A 24,418-nucleotide genomic window follows, 5' to 3' on the forward strand; every position below is an offset into this window, starting at 1 on the left:
ATTTCACTAAAATCTGTACAAAATGTAGAAACTGTGTACGATTATTCTGCCATATTGATAAAAAATAATATTATAATAATAACCATATACAATCATTATGAAAGTAATTATCATAATTCATAATAATTTGTAATATCTTACAAATATATACTGTACGTCTTCGTACATCCAAACGTCCACTGCTATACATATACTCAACTACTCTTCAACTTTAACCCTAGTAAATGAAGAATGTCATGTAATTATAAAATATAAATATATAAAATAGACGCCAAATTACGTTTTGTATACTACTCAGTTTAACTAAAATTTGTAGCTTTTATTCTATATCTGAACCTATACCTATTGATGAAGTTTAGTCACTTTTACTTGTCAATTTAGTTGATGAAAAATATCGAAAAACTATGGAATGGACTCCTATTTATCATTTGTCAATATTTTGCTTCAAAAAAATTGGTAATTTTTATTTTATTGGACTTTATAAATATCTATTGATACATATTATTAATCTTGAGGTCTTTCACTTTCCAAAGAAAATTTGTAATTTAATTTATTCATAAAATATTATATAGGCAGAATGAAATGAAATATCATTCGATACATGTCCGTTAGGTGTTATTACAGTACCCCTGCGACTTGTGTAAGGAACCTCTAAACACATCACTCGACTGCGGTAGATCAAGGTGTTGAAAACACCATCCTAGCAGGCCATGATGAGCCCCTCAGTTTCCGACTTTAGCCCACTAGAGTGAGGAAAGCGAAAGTCAGGCGCTTTGATAAGCCAAGGTCTTCAATGTTGTTGAAGAAGACACCATGCATTGACTTATCCTTGTGTTATCGCAGGAGGTGATATCTGCGGCTTTTATGTGGACCCTTTGCTGAATGGGTTCGAACTCGGTGACAGAGTTGTGATTACGTCGTTCAGTGTCGAAAACTAATCTGAGTTTATCAGCCGCTCGGGCAGCTGCCCTAAAGTGAAATGCTCCAACTCCTGATCTCTCATGCCCACCGACCACACTGAAAAAATGATCTGAACTACTGATGACTTTACAGGATCCACGGCCTTCCTATTGTCGGGGGAAGTACCTCCGTGGAACGGAAAATTTGGGATGCAAACTCCTATGACGATGCAACATTGTTCTCCCCGGCAGTTCCGATGACCAGATCTTTCAGAGTTTGTGCTGATACTTGCCGCGAAAAAAGTTCTTCACTGCCGTGAGTGGCGTTGTTCCACCCCGAGGTGAGTAGGTATACGTCACTCCGGTATTCAAATGGTGCAAGATACTTCCACCTACGAACTGCACATCCACTCCGTAATCCCCGCATCGTCCTTTTTTAAAATAGACCGTTGCACATTTTTTATCTTTCCAGAATTTCATACCGATAGCATGGGTGTACTCTTTCATCACCCTCAAGGACTTATGCAGATCGTTCTCTCCAGAGGTATGAAGTTTGAGATGATCTACATGAAATAAATGAGTTACCTTATGCCAAAGGTTTTCGAGGGCGCCCCAGTTATATCCTCGAATACTTCTGAGTGCAACGAATAATGGCAATACTGAGATTCAAAAAAGAAGGGGGTTGAAGGAATTGCCCTGAAACACACCTCTCCTGAAAGTAGCCCACTCTGTTTGGACTCTAACCTGACCAGATATTATGGTGAAGCGAGTCCGTTGGAATAGTATCAGTTGTTCAAAGGATGTCATTATTTTGTCGGGTACAGCAATGCATCCGAGCAAATGCAAGATGAGCTCATGCTATGTCTTGCGGTAATCGATCCAGGCCATAAGAGGTTACGCGTTTACTATATCAAGTCCTACGTTACACATTCATCCAACGAGCAGGTTTTCTTTACATCTAGCGACTCTTCTCTTCGGTCCTCTCTGCTCATATATCTGTTCAAATTCTTGGTGAAATGCGGTATTAGTGTGTATGAAATGCTCATGAACAACTTATAACACGAATTTGAGCATGTTATCGATCTGTAATTCTTAAGAATCGACACATGCTTATTTTGGGATAAGAACGGTCTATCTCTCAATAAACCAATCTGGAATCGGCTGCTCTCCATCCACCTATGAATTGAAAACCCTGGCCCTGGTAGTTTTCTCCACCTGTGTTCAGCCCTTCTGAGCCTGGAGCAGTGACGTTTTCGGAACCTACAAGCGCTCTTCGAGCGTCATCCGGGGCTATTAGGTTGTGCAATTCATTGAGTTCAGGCAGTCAAAACTCTCTGCTAAAAGCTTCGAACGGCACTAGGGCTGGAGTGTCTAAATTGGGTGACTGCAGGTGTTTATAAATGTCCTTCCAGTATAATTCTACCTGTTCAGCGGTCGGCGGATTATTAACAACACGTGGAGGCAGTTGAAATTATAATTTTCATTATTATAATTTTTATCACCAAAGTTTGCGCTGGTCAGGCCCTATCCCTCGAAGCCCCGATACATTCGGAAAACCGCGCCAGTATTATCAATCAACGACCTCTCCTCACACCGTGGGGATCATTGGGTTCCAGAATCATGTGCCCTGAGTAGGCGCAGTGAACCAACAATTACAGCCTTCTGCATTTGTCCGGCTAAGATTTCTGCCTTAGTGAGGCAAGCTCGTATGATTTTGAGATTCGAGAGAAGAGAGGGCATCATTTCACTAATCAGAACAACCATCTTGACAGAAAGGTCTGGATAGAGTCTGCGGAGTTAAAAGAGGAAATCTCGATATTTTATCCGTTTTTTCTCGTCTTTTCCACGATAAATATCGTGTTGCTCTGGTGGTAGAGAAGGACTACATCAGGCTTATTAGCTTGTATGAGCCTGAGGGTGGGGGAACTAATAGTTCCAATAAATTCGGCACTTCTCGTTCCCCACAACGGAGCAATTAACCCATATCAAACTAATACCAAAATTGTACAATTTGCATTATTTGTATGTTAAGAATACTTGAAGATAGAGGACAAAAAACCTAATCATATAGGAGTAGGTTCGTATATTGAAAATGCATTTATATATTACAGTTGTAATATATAAGTCAAACACGTGGGAATAACGCAAAATAAAAGCTGAAGTTGTTATGAAGACAATTGTCAGGTGGTTTGAACATAACAAATTAACATTAAATGGGGACAAAACAAAATACTTGTCAGAGTCACCTCCTACACTAATAACCTTCCAAACATGGGTCCTTTAAAAATAAACGAAAAAACTTCAATACCGGAGGCCACTACAATCAAATACTTGGGAGTAATTCTATAATATGCAATGGGATTTACATATGTCACATTTAACCAGAAAATTACGTGGATTTCTATCATGTTTCAAATTATTGAAAGAAATTAGTACAACCTCAACTTAATTATGGAATTATAGCATGGGGAGGTGTGAACGATAAATACTCAAACAGCCTGAACGTATTGCAGAAACATATCTTGAAAATTATATACAGAGTGGTCCAACGAAAAGTATGCACCTTGCTTTTCTCCTTTTTTTGGTAAATTAACGCAAAAATGCTCGGACAGGCCAATTTTGCTTTTGAGGGGGACACATTTTAGATGTATTTTTCTACCTGTGCCTTCAACCCCTAGCGAGGGTGAGTAACAACCCTACAATTTTAAATGGAAAGTGGGGTCGAGTGATATATCATTTGAAAGGGCACAAAATTATCTTTCCAATGATACCTAATTTGTTGTATTTCACTCAAACATGTAGGTATTATGAAGAAAAATAACTACAACCCAGTACTTTGAAATGTGTAATTGATTTAGTAGAATCCTACTTCAGCAAGTACTGGAAATGTGACCCATTTGCTCCCATACAATAATACAGATTTTGTTCAAATCTATTCCTAACATTCTGTAGCATATCAGGTGTTATACTTCTGCACTCTGCTGTAATTCGTTGACGAAGATCTTCTATGGACTCGGGCTGTGTAGCAAAACATTTATTTTTCAAGTGTCCCCAAAGGAAAAAGTCTAAAGGCGATAAATCAGGTGACCTGGCAGGCCATTCGATGGGGCCTCTCCTTCCAATCCACCGTCCAGGAAACCGGTCATCTAAAAACTCTCTTACCGGAGCAACATAGTGAGGAGGTACTCCATCTTGCTGGAAATGAAGCCGATCATCATTATGATTTTGGTCATTTTCAATTATTTCTGTTATGAGAGGATCAATTGTATCTTCAAGCATGTTAAGGTAGACCTCTCCAGTTAAATTCCCAGGAATAGAAAGTGGCCCTACGATATGACTACCTAATATGCCACACCAGACATTGATTTTTAGAGGGTACTGGGTATGGACCTCTCGGAATAAGTGTGGGTTACTGTCATCCCAGTAACGGCAATTATGTCTATTCACAGCTACATTCAAAAAAATGTACTCTCATCGGAAAAGCACGTGTTGAATGATAGGTGCGGATCATCAATTAGTAGCTGGCTCAGTTGTTCACAAAATTGCAGTCTTCTATCAGGATCATCTTCATTGAGTTCCTGTACTGATTTAATTTTGTACGGATGAAATTTATAGGCTTTTAATATCCGTATTATGGATGAACGGGAGACACCTGAGGCTGCAGCAAGCTGACGGGTACTTTGAGTATGATCCAATTCAACATGTCCCAAAACAGCGACTTCCACTGCTTCATTTCTGATCGGTTTCCGTGGCTGGTGTTTCACATTACAGACAGATCCGGTATCGACACACTTTTGGACTAACTTGGCAACGTACGAATCATTCACATTTTTCCCGGGATGACTGTTATCAAAGAGGCGAGCTGTAAGTCTAGCACAACTATTATGTTGATAATAAAGTTTAACAATTTCAACTCGTTCAGGAATGGAATAAACCATTTTCACAGTAAAGTTGAAATCATTTCAAAAGCAACCGAATTAAATCAATGAACGTTCGCCTAAATTCTTTTTGTACACTTATCTGCTGTAGTTATTTGAACCAAAAAACGCACGAGAGAAATTTAGGAATGTAGTAGTGATAAAAATGCCGTTTTTTTCGCATTTTCATTAACACCAAAAATATCGAGTAAATGTTCTTTTTTTATAACTATTCAAGTAAACACAACAACTAAGGTATCATTGGAAAGAGAATTTTGTGCCCTTTCAAATGATATATCACTCGACCCCACTTTCCATTTAAAATTTTAGGGTTGTTACTCACCCTCGCTAGGGGGTTGAAGGCACAGGTAGAAAAATACATCTAAAATGTGTCCCGCTCAAAAGCAAAATTGACCTGTCCGAGCATTTTTGTGTTAAATTACAAAAAAAGGAGAAAAGCAAGGTGCATACTTTTCGTTGAACCACTCGATATAGTAAGAAAAGGACTTATTCCAGTATAAATTTGTTTATGGAGAGCAGGGTTTTTCACATCAAACAGTTATTTTACTTGAAAATCATTTCCAAAATTCATGAGGGCAAAATATTACTAAACAAATTTCAACACACATATAGTATTAGGAACAGATACGATAAAAAGCATAAGAAATGAAAATCAATTCAAAAAACAGATTGAAAACAGGTTGAGAAACTATTATGATGATATATTCCGTAAAACCATCAACTAGTGAAATTGAAACAACACAACACTTGCCTGTTAACTTGCCAATTATTTTCAAAATTGACAGATTGAATTTTTCCGCACAATGTTATTTGTATATTTTCTTTTTTTCTTTCTTCTGTTCAACTGTCTATCCACGTGTTGATTCAATATTGTACTTTGTTTTATGTTTACATCACCAAGAATGAATTGAGCTAATTTTATATATTCAGTTCCATTTTCAATAGGTTGGCTATAACACACACAAGAAACTCTTTTGAAATTTCTTCCGTGGTGCCTTATTTATTTTTTCTCAGTAATGTATAAGTAATAGGTTTCTTGAAATTGTATTATATGAATAAAATAAACTTTATAATAATTATTATATATTTGATGTACTATTGTGAAAACAGTCGAAGCAAGTTCGTGATTAACTCAATGTGTAGTAGAATGTGGAAATAACTAAGAATTCCTTATCTGGGAAGGAAATAGCATATCGAAACCCTTCTCAAATAAACAATTTTTTTTAAATAATCGAACGATGTTATAACGACTCCAAACTGTATAATACGCTTAACTACCAAGTAATTCAAAAATCCCGTGAATGGAAAGCGAAGCAAACACTGTAAATATTCCCTAACCATATCAATACACAAATCATTTTGTAAAAACCAATTTCAATATTCAGCACCTGCAAATCCTGCAGGTTGCAGTGGTCTTCAATAAATCGAATTACAGTTTCAGTCCCGCAGTCATGGAAATGATAAAATACGTTGCCACTCATCCGTCTTCAAAAGAAAGTTTGGATCCAGAGCCCGGAATAGGTTGCTAGGGCGACGAAAACGGATTGTATCCTCGTTCCTGCCTCGGGCGATCAAGGTTAGCGAGGTGGGGCGAGGTTCACCAGATAAAGGAATTTCATATCCTTTGAAACGCATTCGTTATGGAAGACACGCAATGCTGGATCCCTTTTTTCTTCTGACAGATCTGCAAATCAAAGAATTATCATTCTTTCCATGGAGGTAAATCTGTTCCCGTTTGGAAATAAAAAAAATGTTAAACTAATTAAAAAAGAAATGAAAAACTATTTCAGCAATCATTAATGTTGAAAACTTTCATTTATATCTTGCTTATATAAATTTTAATAAAACGATATGTACCCACTATTGATCAATCATATTTTAAATTAGACTAATTGCATTCATGTCATTGCATAGAAGGGGGTCTACTTACGAAAGTCCTGGCAGTTTTAAATTTTTCAATAAGTGGTTTACGTTTTTTGTTTAAATGTGAAATGAACAAGTCCTTCTAACCGTGCCCGCCGCCATCTGAAATCAAATAAAACAAATATGTTAAACGATTTCATTTAAGCTAGCAAAATTTCAGGAATATACATTGTTGCAACTTCCATTCTCTACAATATTAAGAATAGTTTTGTAGCTGCACTATACCAAGAATAAGATAAGCGAAAGTCTGAAGGAGGTGACAATTTTTTTTTCTGACTGTGGCGAGCAATGATCAGGGAGAATTGTACATTTCAAATAGTAACCATCCAAGACAACATATTGAAGATTTAGAACTTCCGATATTTTTGTAGGTATACCATTTAGTGGATTGAAATTTAGTATTTTGATAAAATTTGTACTAGGTATACAAAACATTTTCATTCGTGACAAATCAAAAGAGGACATAAAACGATATATATTTTTCGGTAACTTCAGCTATCAAAATAATGAAAATGGATCAATTGCGACCTTCTCTCGAAGATGTTCACGTAGTAGGGCTAGTTATACAAGCTTAGGTAATTAAGTTCGCTCCATTGACGAATTTGTTATCCATGGAGATATGAAATCACATAAATTGGTGGAACTTGTAGCATTTTTTATGTTATTATGGAGAACAAAAATCATATAAATTGGTGAAACTAGTTGCATTTTTTCACTCATCAAGATGTGACAAACAAAAAACAATTGATTATGTAATATTTATTTGTTCTAGAAAATGAAATTTGGAAGCGTATATACTTTTTTGGAAAGTTTAAATTGCATTATATTTTTTGTGAAGAAGTGAATGTTCTTTGATGTTTCTTGATATTTATCTTCCACAATCTGAATGGAAATGTTTATAGAAAGAAAACTGATTCTGATAGATATCTCCACTACATATCTAATCATCACGCCAATGTCAAAAACGGTATTGTGAGATGTTCGTTTGTAGAAAAATAGCTCAGAAAAGTAGGTGAAAGCAATAAACTACAAATACAGATTCCATAATCATCGCAAATCCAACAACAACGCCGGCTGTGGGTGTACCAAAGTATACGTTCGAAAAATAGGTGTATAAGAAACAGAGAAGGTACACACACGGTAAAACTTCCATAATAGAATCATCCGAGAGGAGAACTGAAGAACTGCTTCAACAAAGCAGCACCTGAACAAAATGGGGATGTACAGCGAAGATCTTCACTGCAGGCAATGCAAAAAAGGGACATAGACAGCTCGTCATATTGGATCACAGAAGGCTAACAATTTAAGGGCAACCCAAATTATGTCCAGAAGAATGTAACATGCATCCAGTGGAGGATCTCTACAAACTAGTACTGGAGACTTGGGAGAAACGGACAAGTCAGACAGCTCCATAGTTTTATTTTCATTATTATTATTGTTCAATAAATGTTACGCAGCATAGCCGTTTGAACATATCAAATTCAGAACAGAGAAAGGAAAATAGTAGAATGTACACAACCAAAAAAGGAAATTAAAAATCAGTTTTTACAATTCCAGGAATTATCCAGAGCTTTATTAAAGGTATTAATTGATGGAACAGAGGAAGGATGTTCAGGTAGGCCGTTCCAGTGGAAGAAAACACGACTTCACAGAAAATATTGGCGACAGAGGTTTAGTAATATTTCCCTGACTATTTCGAATATCCTCTGTTTTTCATTATTACTTCGCACAAAAAAGTTAAAATCTACTGAGTACTGTCTGTGGAGGATTTTGAATGTTTCAATAAGATCACCTCGTAATCGACGATCGGATATCGAAGTTAATTCAAGGCAACAATTAAATGATAGGTATTGTATTTGTGGGACAACTTGGTGATACGTTTTTGGGTTTGCTCAAACGCATATATGTTTTTGGCAAAGTGAGGATTCTAATTTTTTAAAGTTTGGATAACAGTTCAGGAGATATATTTCTGAAGGAAATACTTATCGAGTAAAATATACAGTTGAATTTTTTTATAGTTTTTCCAGTGTGTGTTTCCCATTTTAAATCATGGCTTATCATAACACCGAAGTCTTTTTGGTGCTTAACGGATTTCAGTGGAAGGTCCTTAATGAAATATTGCTCTTCTTGGTTATTACAACCAAGTTGCTCATTCAGATCCACGAGCCACTTGTAGAATCCCTTTTTTATTCGCTGAATATCATTGCCCATTGCCCATTCAGGTTCGGTATGGTTTGGAAAGTTGGTCATCTATTCGAACACAGCAATATCTATTTGATAGAAAATGTCGAGTCCATTGTAGTATGGGCTCAGTAACACAAAATATTGAAGTTTATATAGTAGCCTCTCCTGTGGGACTCTTGTCAAATACTTTTTAGAAGTCAAAGTAGATACCAGAACAACTCACGTCGACTTCAGAAGTCCAATGGTTGACACAGTGTAGTGAATTAGAAATGATGGATCAAACAAGGAGAAATCCATGTTGCTGGTTTATGAGTACTCCAGTCACAAAGAAAAAAATTAGTTAGTTCTTTGGTTATTATTCTCTCCATGCATTTGCAGGAAAGGGTTGTTAAGCTAATTTAATGGTAGTTCGAAGGATCCAACTTGTCTTTATTTTCAAGAAAATATATATCATTGTGGAGTTATTCCATGCTAGGGGCCATTTTCCTAAATTTTCTTTGATTCAAGGATGCACTCATCAATTTTGTAAAAAGGTGATGAACTTATGTTGATTGGCATTGCTTCATAAATGTAGGAGAAATGTTATCGGGATCAGCACTGCTATTCATTTTTATTATTTGTATTGAGATATACATCTTCTCTTCGGCAAATTTTATATCTCTAATGCTCTGTTCCCTTCTAGATTTTGAGGAAGAGAAGATTGACAACTAATTCAGATGAAAATGATTCCTCAAAATCTTGGGCAAAATCTGTTATAATATGTTTTTCCGTTAACCAGCTGTCTCCAACCTACGCACGACAACTCTCAAAAGTCGAAACTTGTACGAGCTAAGGACTAACGAGGTCTTATCTCTTAACGTGTGATTCCTGCTAGTAGGGTTAGACACCTCTTCATTGCTCTTATTTATAAAAAAAAAAGTTCTAGTCAAGAGTCCCTTTACTATATATAAAAAACTGTTTGTTGCTTTTTGCATCGACAAGTTTTTTATGGCGAGTTGATTTCAGAATTTCCTGTCGTCGTTATCAGTGTTGATGTCTCAATATTAATAATAATAATAATAGATTTTATTGCCTCAGACTACAAAATAGAATTATGAAATAGAATACAAACTTAAAATACAAACTTATATGGTAATCCGGCAAAAGGCAGAGTTCGGTCTTGACAGTAAGGTGAGTTATCGAAAAGACGCGGTCTTCCACTCAACTTGGAAACGAATGATTTTCCAAAGGTTTTCTCAGATCATACAGGGAAACTGAAAATTTTATGTATGATATACAATATATATTTAGTAAAAATTATAATTACTATAAAGAAAAATACAATATATCAGACCACACAAACTAATCTATAATCAATTTGTCAGTTGTAATAAGAGTGGTGACTGATTTTTTGAATGCAAATGGAGAAACATTTCTCATTACTATAGGTATACAATTATAAACGTTGAACATATTGTAGGAAAAAGATATCTTCAAAAGAGACGTTTTGAAACGAGGAATTGTAAGGAAAAAATGTGTTGGAGATGTCAAATGGTTTATAAAGACAACCTAAAGCAGTTTTTTTATTTTTAAAATCAAAGGTTATCCAAATTTGCTCTATTTCTACGTAGTTATAACTTATACACCTTGATTTCAGAGTGTTTTTAATATACAATGCCAAGACACCTCCTCTCTTTACAAGTCTGTCACGACGATATAACTTATACCCTAGTAATTCTATAGTTGAGTCCAGTATATCAGCCTGAAGCCACGTTTCTGAGACATCTATGACATCATATCTATTATATACTGAATTTTTGAAACCAGTAAAGTTGAACAAAATTGATCCAGCATCAATATGGCAAAATTTTATTGACATTCTGTATTATATTGTTAACCATAATATATAAAAAAAAGAAAATTAAACAGTTACGAGTAGATCAAACTTATTAACTAGAAAATTTATGTATTTCAAAGTGAAGGATGACAAAAATAAATAAATAAATCAGCCTACTATCAATTCTTTTTCTGACTGCGTGTAATTCTGCTTTCACCACTGGTAATTTTGTTCGGGCAAAAAGTAATCTTCCTCCGTTTTAGATTTCCTTCATCCTTTCCGTTTGAAGTTGCGTCACTAGGTACAGAAGAATTGCTAGTTTCTTCTTCTTTTTTTTCCTGCCTCCTGCACAACCAGGCTCAAGGTTCAAGTCTAGTGCCAAGTTCAACTGCGACAATGTACTTTCTATTAAGGAATCCTTTTCTATATCAAGATCAAAAACTGCAGTATTATTTTTTCTTAATTTCCTTTGCATCCAAAGGTTTTCAACTTTTCAACATCAGCAGTGGTAGCCTCAATTTTTAAGTTAATATCTGAGATACTTTTTGATATTTGACTTTCCAAATATTTAGTTTGAGCCTCACAAACTTTCTCTAACCTAGTTGTTTGCTCATTGTTAGCTTTTTGGCTGAGGACAAAGAGTTCATCGGCAGTCAAATTATTCATATCAAGAGAAATTCTTATGAGCACTCTTCACTAAGTCGAGACTCCTTTGGTGGTAGAGGAATATGCCAGATAAATACCAAACATAAAAAGAAATTCTGCGACAAGTAGGCTTTTTACGTTATTTGAAATGCAAAATGATTGCTAAAAATCAGTATAATCGATGCGATTTCCGCGCACTGAGGCAAATTTTGAAATTTTTGACAAAAATATTTAGATGCAAATACCTTTAGCCAGCTATGTAGAAAAATTCCGTTTCAAACTCACACTTGAAATCACTCAAATTCGTTATAATAATCGGAGCAGATACACATACCTGTATTCTGTTCTGTTATTTATACAGGGTCTTTCATGACGAGCGTTCGTTAGGAATATATGGAGAAAGATTCAAAATAAAAACTTAAAATTTTATGGTAGTGGGTTTCACAAAATGACCTTCTCAACTGCAATATTTTCAACTTCCGGTCTCTTTCCGTTATACCGGAAGTTGAAGGCAACTTCTTAATTTCAAATGGAATACCCTGTATTTTATTAAAGGAAGACCGAATATTATGTTTATATCTTCATAAAGAGAATTTGAATAGCGACAGATACTCGCATATAACTAGGAATGTGGTTGGTGAGTCCATAAGGCATGTTTCTGAACAATACTGTTTCAAATTATGGTATCAGATGGATGGAGCCCCTGCACTTAGTACCGATACTGTTGTTGGATTGTTGAATGTGATGTTCGAAGATCAGTGGGTTTGCTACAATGGGCCATTTAAATTTTCTTCTCGCTCTCCAGACCTGACGCCAATGGACTTTTTCATCTGGGGATATTAAAAAAAATGTTTATGCGGATCCTGCAATGTCTTTGAACATCTGTTGAAATGAACTACAATATTATTTGAATTCTAAGAAATTAAGTTAAATTCTAAAATTAAAGTAAAATCTAACCTTAACAAATATAAACAAAATAAAATTACTGTATTCGATATCAATAAACAAAGATAAAATTCATCTCTCTGATAGTATTTTATTTCAATCCATCCATTTTCATGTTGAGTTACTTTTTACCAACGACAGAGTTAATATTAGTTCAATTGTTTTCAAAGCTTTCTTAGTTTGGTCTGGCTTCGAATGATTTACATTTCAAATTTTTCCCAAAATCGGATATATTTTGCCAGGGGTTATTTTAGGTATATGACATTCTTCATGAAATTGATATCTTTTCTTTCACAGTACCCAAAAATAATAGAATAGTGTATGGTTTCCATTTGAAAAAATCGTGTTTCATCAGTTATGTTTTAGGTGGAAATTTCGACATTCCTGTAGAATATTTTCGAAAATTTGATGGACCTGTTCATGACTTGATTCTGTGAAATTTCACATTTTCAACTGTTACTGTCTATGAGTTATGATTTTTTCGGAGTGGTGCTGTAACTGTAAAATTTTTCAGAAAAAAATTAATATTTCGAAAACTAACAAATTTGGGTATAGGCATTGTTATATAAAGTGGGCCTAAAATGTGCTGAGAAATGAAAAAATGTAATAAAACACAGAGTGTTGTATTTTAGTTGAGAAGGTCATTTTGCAAAACCCACTACCTACCACAAAATTTCAAGTTTTTATTTTGAATCGTTCTTCATTTATTCCCAACGAACGTTCGTCGTGAAAGACCCTGTATTGATCCAAGGTTTCCCGTTATCAAAACGTTTTTTTTTTTAATAAACTGGTTCGAAAAATCAAGTTGGTCGCTTAGAAATTCCCATGAATCGTTTACGTCTTCATCAGATGATACGTTTGAACTGAGATGTTTATGTATATTCACACAAATAAGAAAAAACGAACTACTCGAAATAGTGAGAGATTTCAATACTGCGAAATCATATATTTGTGGAAATTCAGCTGCATTCGATTTTATCTGCTCTTGGGAGCCGTCCATTTTTTCCAAGATTCCAGAAAATACTGCAGCCTCAGGGGCATATTGCGTCTTTCCTCCTATCCATTTAAAAAATCTGGTTACCTGTATTGATTTGTACAGGTCCCTTGTTGGATGTTTTGTCATATTCCACTGGAAATACTGTAGGTTGCAATGCTTTGCTTCCCTCCTCTGATCCAGTGCATCAATTTTTTGTGAAATGTGACGAGCTGTTTTCCTTTGTTGAATTGTCTGTAGTTAAGATCACCGTTGTACAGCCCTGTTTCGTGACTGTAGTCCTACAATTCTTTTGACTTGATCTTGTTCTGTACCCAGCAGATAACTGAAATGTAAATTTTTCCCTGTGAAGTAAATTCCAGCTTCCGTCCCATGTTCAGTTTTCGACCCGCCCGAGTTAATGTCCGTGGCAATAAAAATCGTAATTCATGAATAAATTGTGTGTATTTTCTACAATGTTATCCAATTTGGTACTGAAGAGCTTTAAGGCAAGTGTCTTACGGCGAAACATCGATGTCTACCAATGAGGATGGCAGTGTTCCATGTAAGTGCAATTTGTTACCATTCATTTAAAGTAGAACTCCTGTGAATGATATCTGATTTTATTCCATAACGAATGTTTGGAATACAAGCTGAGTAGATAAAACTATCTTCTGTATAATTCAGTGTTCATATAAAAGTATTTGTTTCCAAAGATTTTTTTTCCTTCGTGTAATTCAATGTTTATATGAAAGTAGCTGTTTCAGGAGGTGTTTCTTCCAGTTTGTGTCAGAAAGTTACTTCTTTGCATGATCTACACATCCGTGTATAGAGTTACTTATTTTCAAATTGATAACTTCCTTTCTTTCCCACATTTTTTTGTGTAAAAAAATTAGTCACTCCTGAAAATATAACCCCTTCAATTTTGAAATTATTTTATGTGCTGCTGTGTAGGTGCTTTTGCCGTTGATACTTGCGAGGCATGAGGCTTTGCACCCTGATGTTATTGCAATCTCCAGGAAAATATCAATTCGATATAACTCTGAAAATACTTCACCCCCTGTATATAACTCAATAGTTCCATTTCAAATTCCCGCTTGCCGAATCCCTGGTACATGCGCGCGACATTAATCGATTAGTGCATATGTCGGTACGAAACCAAACCACCCCTCAGCTAAAAACTATCAGTTTTCCCTGTCGCCAACAAAGAAAAGTTACCTTCACTCTAGTCCCAAATAGTTTGTTCAAAATATTCGGCGACCTTCCCTGAATTTCAACAACTAGCACGCAAGTAGAAACGTTATTATATTGTATTATTAGGCGAAACTAGAAAAGGAAAATAAAAAAAGTTCTGACGAAGTGATTAAACAGACGAAAAAAATATATAGAAATTTTCTGGTTGTATATCTGGTAAAACAAATGCAATGACGAATCGCGGCCCGGGGTGCGTTTCGGAGAGGGGATGCACGAGGGGCGGAAAGGGGTGAATATCTGCGCATGGGGTGGAGTACGGACAGGGCGTCACGACGGCCGAGACGGCACAGATAGTGAGTAGACTGAGTGGCGTCGAGAGTGGCGTCTAGCGTAACAGTGATGGTATTGGTATTGGGATTGATAATGGTAAGTTCATTTTAGTGTGATTGTAGAAAAGCGACGGTGTGGTACCAGTTTGTTTGCTATAATTTTTGTGCGGTGGGGTTGCACTTGTGGCGTCGGTTAAATATGTGTTTTAATAAGGAAAGTGAGTTTTTGCTGTAGTCCGAAAACGTTCCTTTACAAAAATCATTAATTTGGTTTTGAGTTTAGGGTCACCACCAGGCAATTACCTCAATTGTTACAAGTTATTTTCAAGGACAATTGAGCTGGCACTTTTCCACAATTACCTCTCAAGTCGTTGTAGTACAATGTCGAATTAATTTTTCCTGTGAAATCCATGGACAGAAATTTGGACGAATTAAATATTTCTCTTTTTTGAATTCCAGAATCAGGAGTTGACTAATCATTCTCAGTAGATACAAATAAAGTAATAAAATCGAATTATTAAATGTATGATGTGTAAACAGTTCTAGAATCGATTTAAGTACTATTGATAAATGATGGTAAAATGAAATATTTCCTTATTGAGGCTTGGGATTTATATTGATATGGGAGAGTTGAAGTATTATTTGACGAATAATTTGTGATATAAAATAATTTATCTCATATGTCGTCTTCATCAATTAATTGCTGATTTTTTATTACAAAATAATTTATATTTCAATTGAAAGGGTATATTTCAATGAGAGAATAATTTTTGGGAAAAAAAGTTTTGGCCTTCTACCTCTCCATCTTGATACAAAAAATGTCGGAATCTTCCAAAGTGAAGAAGGAAGCAATCAACTTTAAAAACCCTATACAAAGATATCTAGATCATGCAAAGAAGTAACTTTCAGATACAAACTGGAAGAAAAAGTTCTTTCTAAACAGCTATTTCCATATTAACATTGAATTACACGAAAGAATAATACTTTCCAAATAAATTCTCTCATATGAACGCTGAATTATACGACCAACACTTTTTTCTATTCCGTTTGTATTCTAAACATTCGTAATGGGATCGAATCAGACATCATTCACAGGATTCCTACACAATATAATTGATGAAAGAAGTGAAATTTCACTTACATGGAACATTGTCATCTTCACTGCTAGACATCCGGTGTTTCGACTTATCGGCTCTTCAGTAGCAAACACGGATAACATTATAACAAAAAACATTATAAGAAAAAACATCCAATTCGTTCATGATTACGATTTTTTGACACGGAATGGGTTGAATCTACCGATGTCATCGATAACAGTACATAAATAGCATTCATTCGCTTATTGTATTAAATCTCAGCCATAGAAATCTTGTTTATATTTCGTTATCTCAAGAATGTTCACTCCAATGAATATTAGCTCTCAGACCAATTTAGCTACTGATCATAAAATGAAATAATATACCTGATAAATTTGAATATCTACCAAGTTATTCTAGTATGCCTACGGAAATATATAGGGGCGTAACTCACTTATAACGAGTAAATCAAAAATTATATTTTTAAAGTCAAGGAAAAAACAGATTAAGAATAAAAAAAATTGATATGAAAAATATTCAGGCAACACATATCTCAACATAACATATATATCAAAGTATGGACATACATTTCATATCGATTCTATGGAAATGGATGTTAGTGACGTTCATGTATATTTTTTGTTGTATTGTATCATGATTTTGTACTCATTTTCACCGAAATATAATTACTTTTGAATGTTGAATTATGATTTAAGAAAAAAATTATCAAAAGTTTTATGCTCTTTGTACTATATACACTCCAACTTTCTAAAGTTTCTATACAAAGTCATTATTAACTTCTATTTTTCATTTATTCAAGAATTCTGGGAACGTATAGATTTTTTAACTGAACGTTGAAGATATTTTTGACGCGTGAACCTGGATATAAACCATACACCATAAAATAGCTCAATATTCTTTCCATTATTAATATGATCAATTAGTGTTTTCAGAAATGATTAGATATGCTATCATCATTGACAGTTTACTAGATAACAGCTTACAGTATTATTCAATTTGTGTTTGAAGCCGCAGAAATGGAATGAGCTTCTTGAACCTTCCTAAATACAAATTTCGATTCGGATATGAATGAACATTTTTCATCTTCTTTATTATTGGAATGTAAATCTGGAACCTCTGGCGTAGAATAAATCCAAAACGAGCACTTTACCAGTCACAACAATGCAATACTCTTCTCGACACGTGTTTCTTAACCAAGTTAGAAATGAAGAAAACTAAACATTGAGTGATTAGAAAAATGCTTGTTTTGAGTACGTTGATAATTATAGAGATTTAATTTTTTGTATGTCTCTTTGACTCGAATAAACTAAAAAAACACTGAACTTAATTCAATACTTATTTCACCGTTATAAAGATAATTTACCCAGAACTAACTTGGGTAGGTAATTTTTTTATCTCGATATCCCTTCAGGATCGGGTTCTTCGCGGTTGAATTTGTTATACTCTATAGTTCACATGAATGAAGTCGGTGGCAAACATTATTGTAGATGGAGCAGTAATGATAAACCTCTAACAGTGGTAACTAAAACACCACTTTACCCATGTGAATTTGGGAAAGGTTTCGAATCATGAAATGAAAGCAAAACTGTGGTTGAGAATGATTCTATTGAAGATTTTTCTTTCGGTGTCAACGGCATCGATTGCTATGGTCATTAGTCTCGTGCTCTGAATAGGCGAAAAATAAGTCTTTTAACGTTCCAGAATTAACACGACTTCAACTACAAAAATTCCATGGAGGAAAATACCTGGTCGAAGTTGAGTTCCAACTCATGCACATATGAAACTTTTCCATATGTGCATCGTTTTCTGTCGAAATTATCGGTAAATGATATAGGTTAGAATCTAGAGCAATTTGAATAGTTTCCTTCCAATCACTAACTCAATCATTCCCTGTAAGTAATGAAGGTAATATTTTTTTAAATATTGAATAGATCGTGGAGTAGCTATCCTAACATAATCACATACATTTTCAGTTGAGGAAAATGAAATATAAGTAGAACGATTTTGGGATTACTGTATACATCTGCATATCCATTCACAATAATCATATGTTCCAAATTCAGTAGCATATTCTTACGAATGGCGTAATAATGATGATATTGATAGTGGTAAGTTCAGTTTAGTTTGACTGTGTGATACCAGGTTGTGGGATCGTTTTTATTGTGACATCGGCATCGGTTGCAATATGTGTTAGTGGGTCTTTGCTTTCGTTCGATTACGTTTCGGTACAAAAACCATTGAAATGCTTATAAGTTGGGGAGTACCATCAGGCAATTTCTCCTTGATTCCTAGAGACGATTGAGTTTGTACTTTTACATAGATACTTCTGAAATCATAGCAGTTTACAGCCGAAGTAATTTAAAATGGATTAATTTAATGAATGATGTGTGAACAGTTTCGATATAAGAGTTAAAAATTTAATAAGGTATAATTATCATTCGAATTATTACTTTACATAACGAAGTAATTCATATTTCTATATCCCTAGAATGATTACTTCAAAGAATATCACCCCTTGCACTATTTGAGTAACATAATTTCAAATTATCTTCGTCATTCAAGTTTGAACCACTCACTGAGTTTACTAGTCACTCAGTTGAACACCTGATATGAGAATTCGACAAAAATTTGTAAAAAATAAAAAAATAACCTCACCTAATTGGTATGTCCATAACTATTTATTTACGTATCACGTTACGATATTTTAATTAGCAGCAGGAATTCAAAAACAAATATTCTGCCAAAAAATACCAACCTATATGTTACATATTACTTGTAAATTGCATTTAGGTTAATGTCATCTGTAGAGGCGTAGTATTTGATATACCCATCCGAAGCATCTTTTAAAATATTTTCATAGTAATATCACAAAATTATTTATGGTAAACCTGAATCTCTGAATGTTTATGGTGTTATGCCGATATATTCAATTAAAAGGCGTAACTCAATTGGAAAAAAATGTTATGGGTGTTGAGACTGATAATGGTTATGATTGTTATTTTAAAAAAGCGATAGTATGATACCAATTTGTTGGCAGTAATCTTGGTGTGGTGAGATTACTAAGCCAGTTTTGCTGTAGTTTTTCAAAAGTTTCTTTACAGAAATCCTTCACAGAAATCCTTCACTTGGCCTTAGGTGGTTTTGAAAATACAAATATCTTTATCTTAATTTCAACAAGTTATTTTCAAGGACAATTTTAATATTTTTCAACTCGTAGGAATTTGAATGTGGAAGTAATTTTTTCTATAAAACCTATCGAAAAAGCTTGGACAAATTAAAATTTTCCTTTTTTTAGAAGTCATCCTTGACTAATATGAAACCGATTAATCAAATATATGATATGTAAACCGTTCTGGAATCAATTGAAATATTGATAATAAATGATCGACTGAAATTCACCCATTAATGTTCGGAAAGTTTCGGTTCTATGCATTGATATGAGAAAAATAAAATGTGATCTGAACATTGATGATTTTATTCTATTCTATACTTGTTTCGATTCACGATTCAGAAAATTTTAATATTTCAAAGAATGCCGGAATATTTCAGGTGTGCAGAATTTTATTGCAGGTTTTTATTATCAACATGTTATATATTTGTATATGTAGTGAGGACACTGTAGCAGAAGACACTGACTTCTTTTAAATCGAGAACAAAGCAGAATATGGTGAAATAAATATCACTACACTAATTCTGTAAAGGAGATTTTTAAAAATATTTGATATTTCATACTCCTACGGTCATAATGAATGTTATTGAAGTTCTATTTCAATTATTATATTCAAATATGAATTGGTTTAGAGTTCGTTTCAAATCATAAGCTGCACCAGATAGTACTTGAATTTCCATTATCTAGTCATTCAGAAATTTGTTTTTTTATTGACATTAAATTTCATTTTCCAGGAAAGTGTGACTTTTTATCTGAACAATGAAGGTTCAATATTCCTATTATCATTAATACATTACGGATCGATTTGTGTATTTTTGAATTATTAGATATGCTATCATCTTCAACAATTGAGCAGATAATAACTAACGTCTTATTTATTTAGTGTTTCGAGAAGAGGAAAATGAATCATCATTCAGAACCGCTTTGAATAGAAAATTTGATTCGGACACAAAAAAATGGTTTCATCTAGGTTTTGGCTCTCTGCTTCTCCATCTTCAAGAAAGAAAGAAAGCAATTAATGTCGAGATAAACTTTTTACAGAGATGTATAGATCATGCAAAGAATAAACTTTCAGACACAAAACTGGAAGAAGAAGCCCTCTCGAAACAACTACTTGCATATAAATATTGCATTACACAAAAACACAGATATTTTTGACACAACCACTTTCATATGAATTATCCAAAACACACTTTTTCATTTTCAGTTTGTCCTCCAAATATCCGTTATGGAATTGAATCTGATATCATTCACAGAGATTGTTTGATTTTTGTTAGAAAATTGGTAAATGGGATGTTTTTCCCCGCCTGGAGAATTGTCCAAGTGGCTGTTACTAGTTAACAATATTCATCTTAGTCGCAGGTTTCATACGTGTAGTAGAACTGCGATTGGATTAGATCTTCCCTGCACTGATGGGAGGTAATGCCTCGAAACCAGTCCTGATGCTGGATGAACGAAAAACATCTGCGAAACTAACTTTTGTGAGGTACTTTGAATAACTATCTGTCGAGTATAATTCAATATCCAGCGTGGTATTAGTCGAGGAAGTGGTTGTTTTCCGGCAGGCATTTACCAGAACCTACGGTGTAGGTAGTTGGGAGATTCGAGATTTTATTTCAAAATATCAATTTTGTCATTCACAGAATTGATACACAATACCAGCACATTAAAGAGGTAAAACTTCAATTACATGAAATACTGTTATCCTCTATGGCGGATACCGATGTTTCGGAAAAAGACACTTGCTTTATCGCCTTTTTAGCGCTAATCTATATTACAAAATGAAGTACTCTAGCCATCGAATGCCTGCTTCCACGTAGCCCTGCTGGATACTGGAATGACAGAATCACTTGTGGTTCTGTTATTCCCTAACTGAATGGCATGCCAACGATATCTTAATACTAAGGTGTGTGTGTATCCGTGCCGAGAGGATGAATGACACTTAGCCTATCAGCTGTCTCTACGGAACCTTCGAGATAACGGGTGCCCTCTCGTCGTAGCATCGCCTTGTCACGGTAATGAGTGGCTGTGCCGTGATTGACCTTCTTTCCCCAGCTACTCGTGGGACTTTTATGGACAGAGTAAACTTAAAAATTCTTTCTGACGCTGATTCTACAGAGGAGATGGATGTCGAGCTCACAACTCCAACCTGCCTCCCTGTAAATTTTGATCAGGAGAAAGTCTACAAAGGAGGTGGATGTCGAGCTAACGACGTTTGGTGGTGCAAGTGATGATTCACCAAAAACAGAGGCGGAAAAGCCCTGCACAGTTGAATCTAAGGCATCGCCAGGTAGAGCTGATGTGCAAAAACTCTCATATGGGAAGGTTGTCGCGGATATCAAGGTGGGAATCTTGCACCTTGACTATCCAACTACCTCATTAACGATGAAACTGCAGAGCATATACTTTGTGCCTACCCGCCGGGGACCGAATCAGGTTTTTAGAGTACGGCTTTGCCGAACTCTAAAAACCTGATTTGGTCAGATTACCATCTGACCTGAAAGACCACTCACCATACAATCTAATCGGCTTCGTAAAGAGGCTGGGTGTATTTGGTCGAGTGTGAATAAGTGTGAGCCAGAATAAACCATTGTGGGTTGCGGTGGAGGATCGAATAGACCCACTCACTTTGGACCTAACCTAACCTAACCTAACTCTACCCATGTCATCGATGACAGGAATCTTGTTTTTATTGAAAGGATTATATTTTTAGGAGAGATTAATTTTTGGGAAAGAAAGGTTTTGGACTTCTACTTCTCCATCTTTATACATCAAATGTGGGAATCTTGCAAAGAAAGGAAGAAAGCAATTAATTTCAAAATAAACTTTATAAAAGAAGGAAAAGCCCTTCTTCTTCATCATAATTCATAGTGGTATTATGAAACCAAAACTCCTGCTTTGTCATTTGGCTTTTTCAATGGTTGTCTTCGATATTCACAGTGCAAATGAGTTCATTGTTCGTTAAGGCAAAAATAGAATGGGAGCATAGTTTCATAGTTCATTGAAGGTAAACATACGATCAAACGATTGTTTTTGAAAGAACGTGAAATACGATTAATGTCTTTAGAAGTGTGAATGACTGGAACAATTCCATTATCGGTGGTGTGAACTGTCAACGATTCACAGAACCACATTAAATATCCCTTGAAAAATGTTTTCCTACCTGTTCATGCTTTTCCCTCACAGCTTACATCCAACATGGTGAATCAGCCAACAGACGAAATCAGATATCACGTGGTGTCCCGGTATCGCAAAGGTCTCTTTATCGATCGATTAACAGCATGTTGCGGTTCGCAGTGGCAAAGCTGAGAATATTTCACTTTTTATTAGATCGATTTTCGTGTGATAGGTACGGCGACGTGTTTAAATCACCTGCTTTATTTTCGAAACATTTGGGAAATGACGGTGGGGCTTGAAGTAACCGATTGTTTATAAACGCACTTTCAGTTTCTGTCGCATGAACCAGAAAAAGAAAAACTGCACTGAAGTTTTGTAAGATATATCCTTGAAAAATATAATCCAAAATTTCTCATGGCTCAATGTGTACAATGCATTCCAGTTAAAACGAGATACCTCGAGACAACGCTTTAACTTCTGTTTTCAGGGAGACATATTTCTGCATCTTTATTTTTTGTCACCCGCCCCATTTCCACAACAACACTTATGTAAAAAATTTCAAATGGAAGTAATGGTCAAATGATATTGTATTTTAAATATATTTCAATTCTGTATCCGACTCATTAACCCTTTTTCACTGATTGAAACATTGAAACTGAACACTACTGAGTATGGTATGAGTAAACAATAATGTCTTATCATCTAGATAAGTTGTTAATGTTCATATCAAAATTATTCTGAAATAGTGATTGTCAGTTTCATTGATAGAATTTTTTATTTATTTTCTGTAATAACTCGAGTCATTATTACTTCTGTTTTGGTTGGTTTCCGGGTTTTGCCGTTGTCCTCTTTGGTTATAATCTCCAAACATTTCAACTGCAACTGCGGCAGTCATCTACAGTGGCGTTGCCGAAGTACTCTTCTAGAAGTGTCAACTGAAACTGAAGCTCTCATTTCTGCCGTGTCATTTATAGTGCTGATTTTTCGCGCACTTTCTGTTATGGCGAGTTCAGGCGTACTTTCCGCGCGATTTTTGTGACTTGGCTTCGTCTTCGGGCTTTTCAATGCTGTGTGCCGGATCTTTGGTAGATATGGTCTCTCTTTCTTTCTGTTGAAGTTCTCTTGTTGAATAATGATTCGACGTTGTTAGCTTATCGGTTTCTTCGAACAGGATCTTGTGTTCCCCATTAGACAGTGCATGTTCGAGGACTGCAGATTTCTCGGTCTGTCCCAATCGGCCTCTCCGCTTGTGCTCCACTAGGGGGTTACCAATGCTTATTTTCGTCTGACCGATCTAGACTTCACAACACAGTTACATGGAATCCTTTTATTCGAAGACTGTGTTAATTTTTTCCTTCTTTAGAATTTTCCCGATTTGGTTGGTGACACCTTATATTTATGGTAGATAGACAGTGCCTTCCCCCATGAACGCGTAGCGCGGATTATGTCTATTCTGTTGTAGCCATTCGCTTGTAACATAGTTGTTAGTTGTTTTATTCCATCGTCGACGTACCTTTCTTCACCTATCCTCAATGCTATTTTCATTAACGTGTTGATAATGGTTCGTTTCTGTTTTGGATGATGGTTGGATCCATTATTCAGGTATCGATCTGTGTGTGTTTTCTACCTATACACCTTATGGCCTAGTTGATTACTTCCTTGGAGACTAAAATATCAAGGAATGGGATATGGAGGTTTTTTCCTAACTACATGGGGAACTGGATTTTTTGATGAAAACTATTCAGTTGATTTAGGAAGTTCTGAAATTCTTCTTTTCCATGGCTCCAAATAACGAACGTATCATATATCTTAACCAGTGCTTCGGTAGTTTTTCTGATGTTTGAATGACTCTTTCTTCAAATTCTTCCATGTAGGCATTCGCCACTACTGGGCTAAGTGGACTGCCCATGGCGACTCCATCAACTAGTTCATAAAAGGTTCTATTCCATTGAAAATAAGTTGTCGTAAGTGAATATCGAAATAAGTTGATATCTTGTGGAAAGATCTCCTCTATGTAGCTGAGGAATTCCTTTAATGGTACACTTGTGAATAAGGATACAATATCGAAGCTAACTGAAATGTCGTTTGGCTCCAAGGTAATGCCTTAAAATGTTTGATGAAGTTAGTGGAGTCTCGGACGTACGTCTTAGTCTTCCTAACATGTTTCTGCAGCATATCCAACAAATGCT

The 24,418-nt window shown here is 35.2% G+C and overlaps 1 long non-coding RNA gene across 1 annotated transcript; it reads right to left on the bottom strand.

Annotated features, from left to right (window-relative positions):
* Positions 1-5,903: 5,903 nt before the first annotated feature.
* LOC111507036 (uncharacterized) lies at positions 5,904-22,898 on the bottom strand. The gene is made up of 3 exons (XR_012465135.1): positions 22,276-22,898; positions 6,768-6,862; positions 5,904-6,521 (listed from the first exon to the last, which is right to left on the bottom strand). It is a non-coding gene; the product is annotated as an uncharacterized lncRNA (long non-coding RNA).
* Positions 22,899-24,418: the final 1,520 nt, after the last annotated feature.

Source organism: Leptinotarsa decemlineata, unplaced genomic scaffold (assembly GCF_025532065.1).
Source record: "Leptinotarsa decemlineata unplaced genomic scaffold, Ldec_3_MD MMD2_tig00000505_RagTag_RagTag, whole genome shotgun sequence".
NCBI lineage: Eukaryota > Metazoa > Arthropoda > Insecta > Coleoptera > Chrysomelidae > Leptinotarsa > Leptinotarsa decemlineata.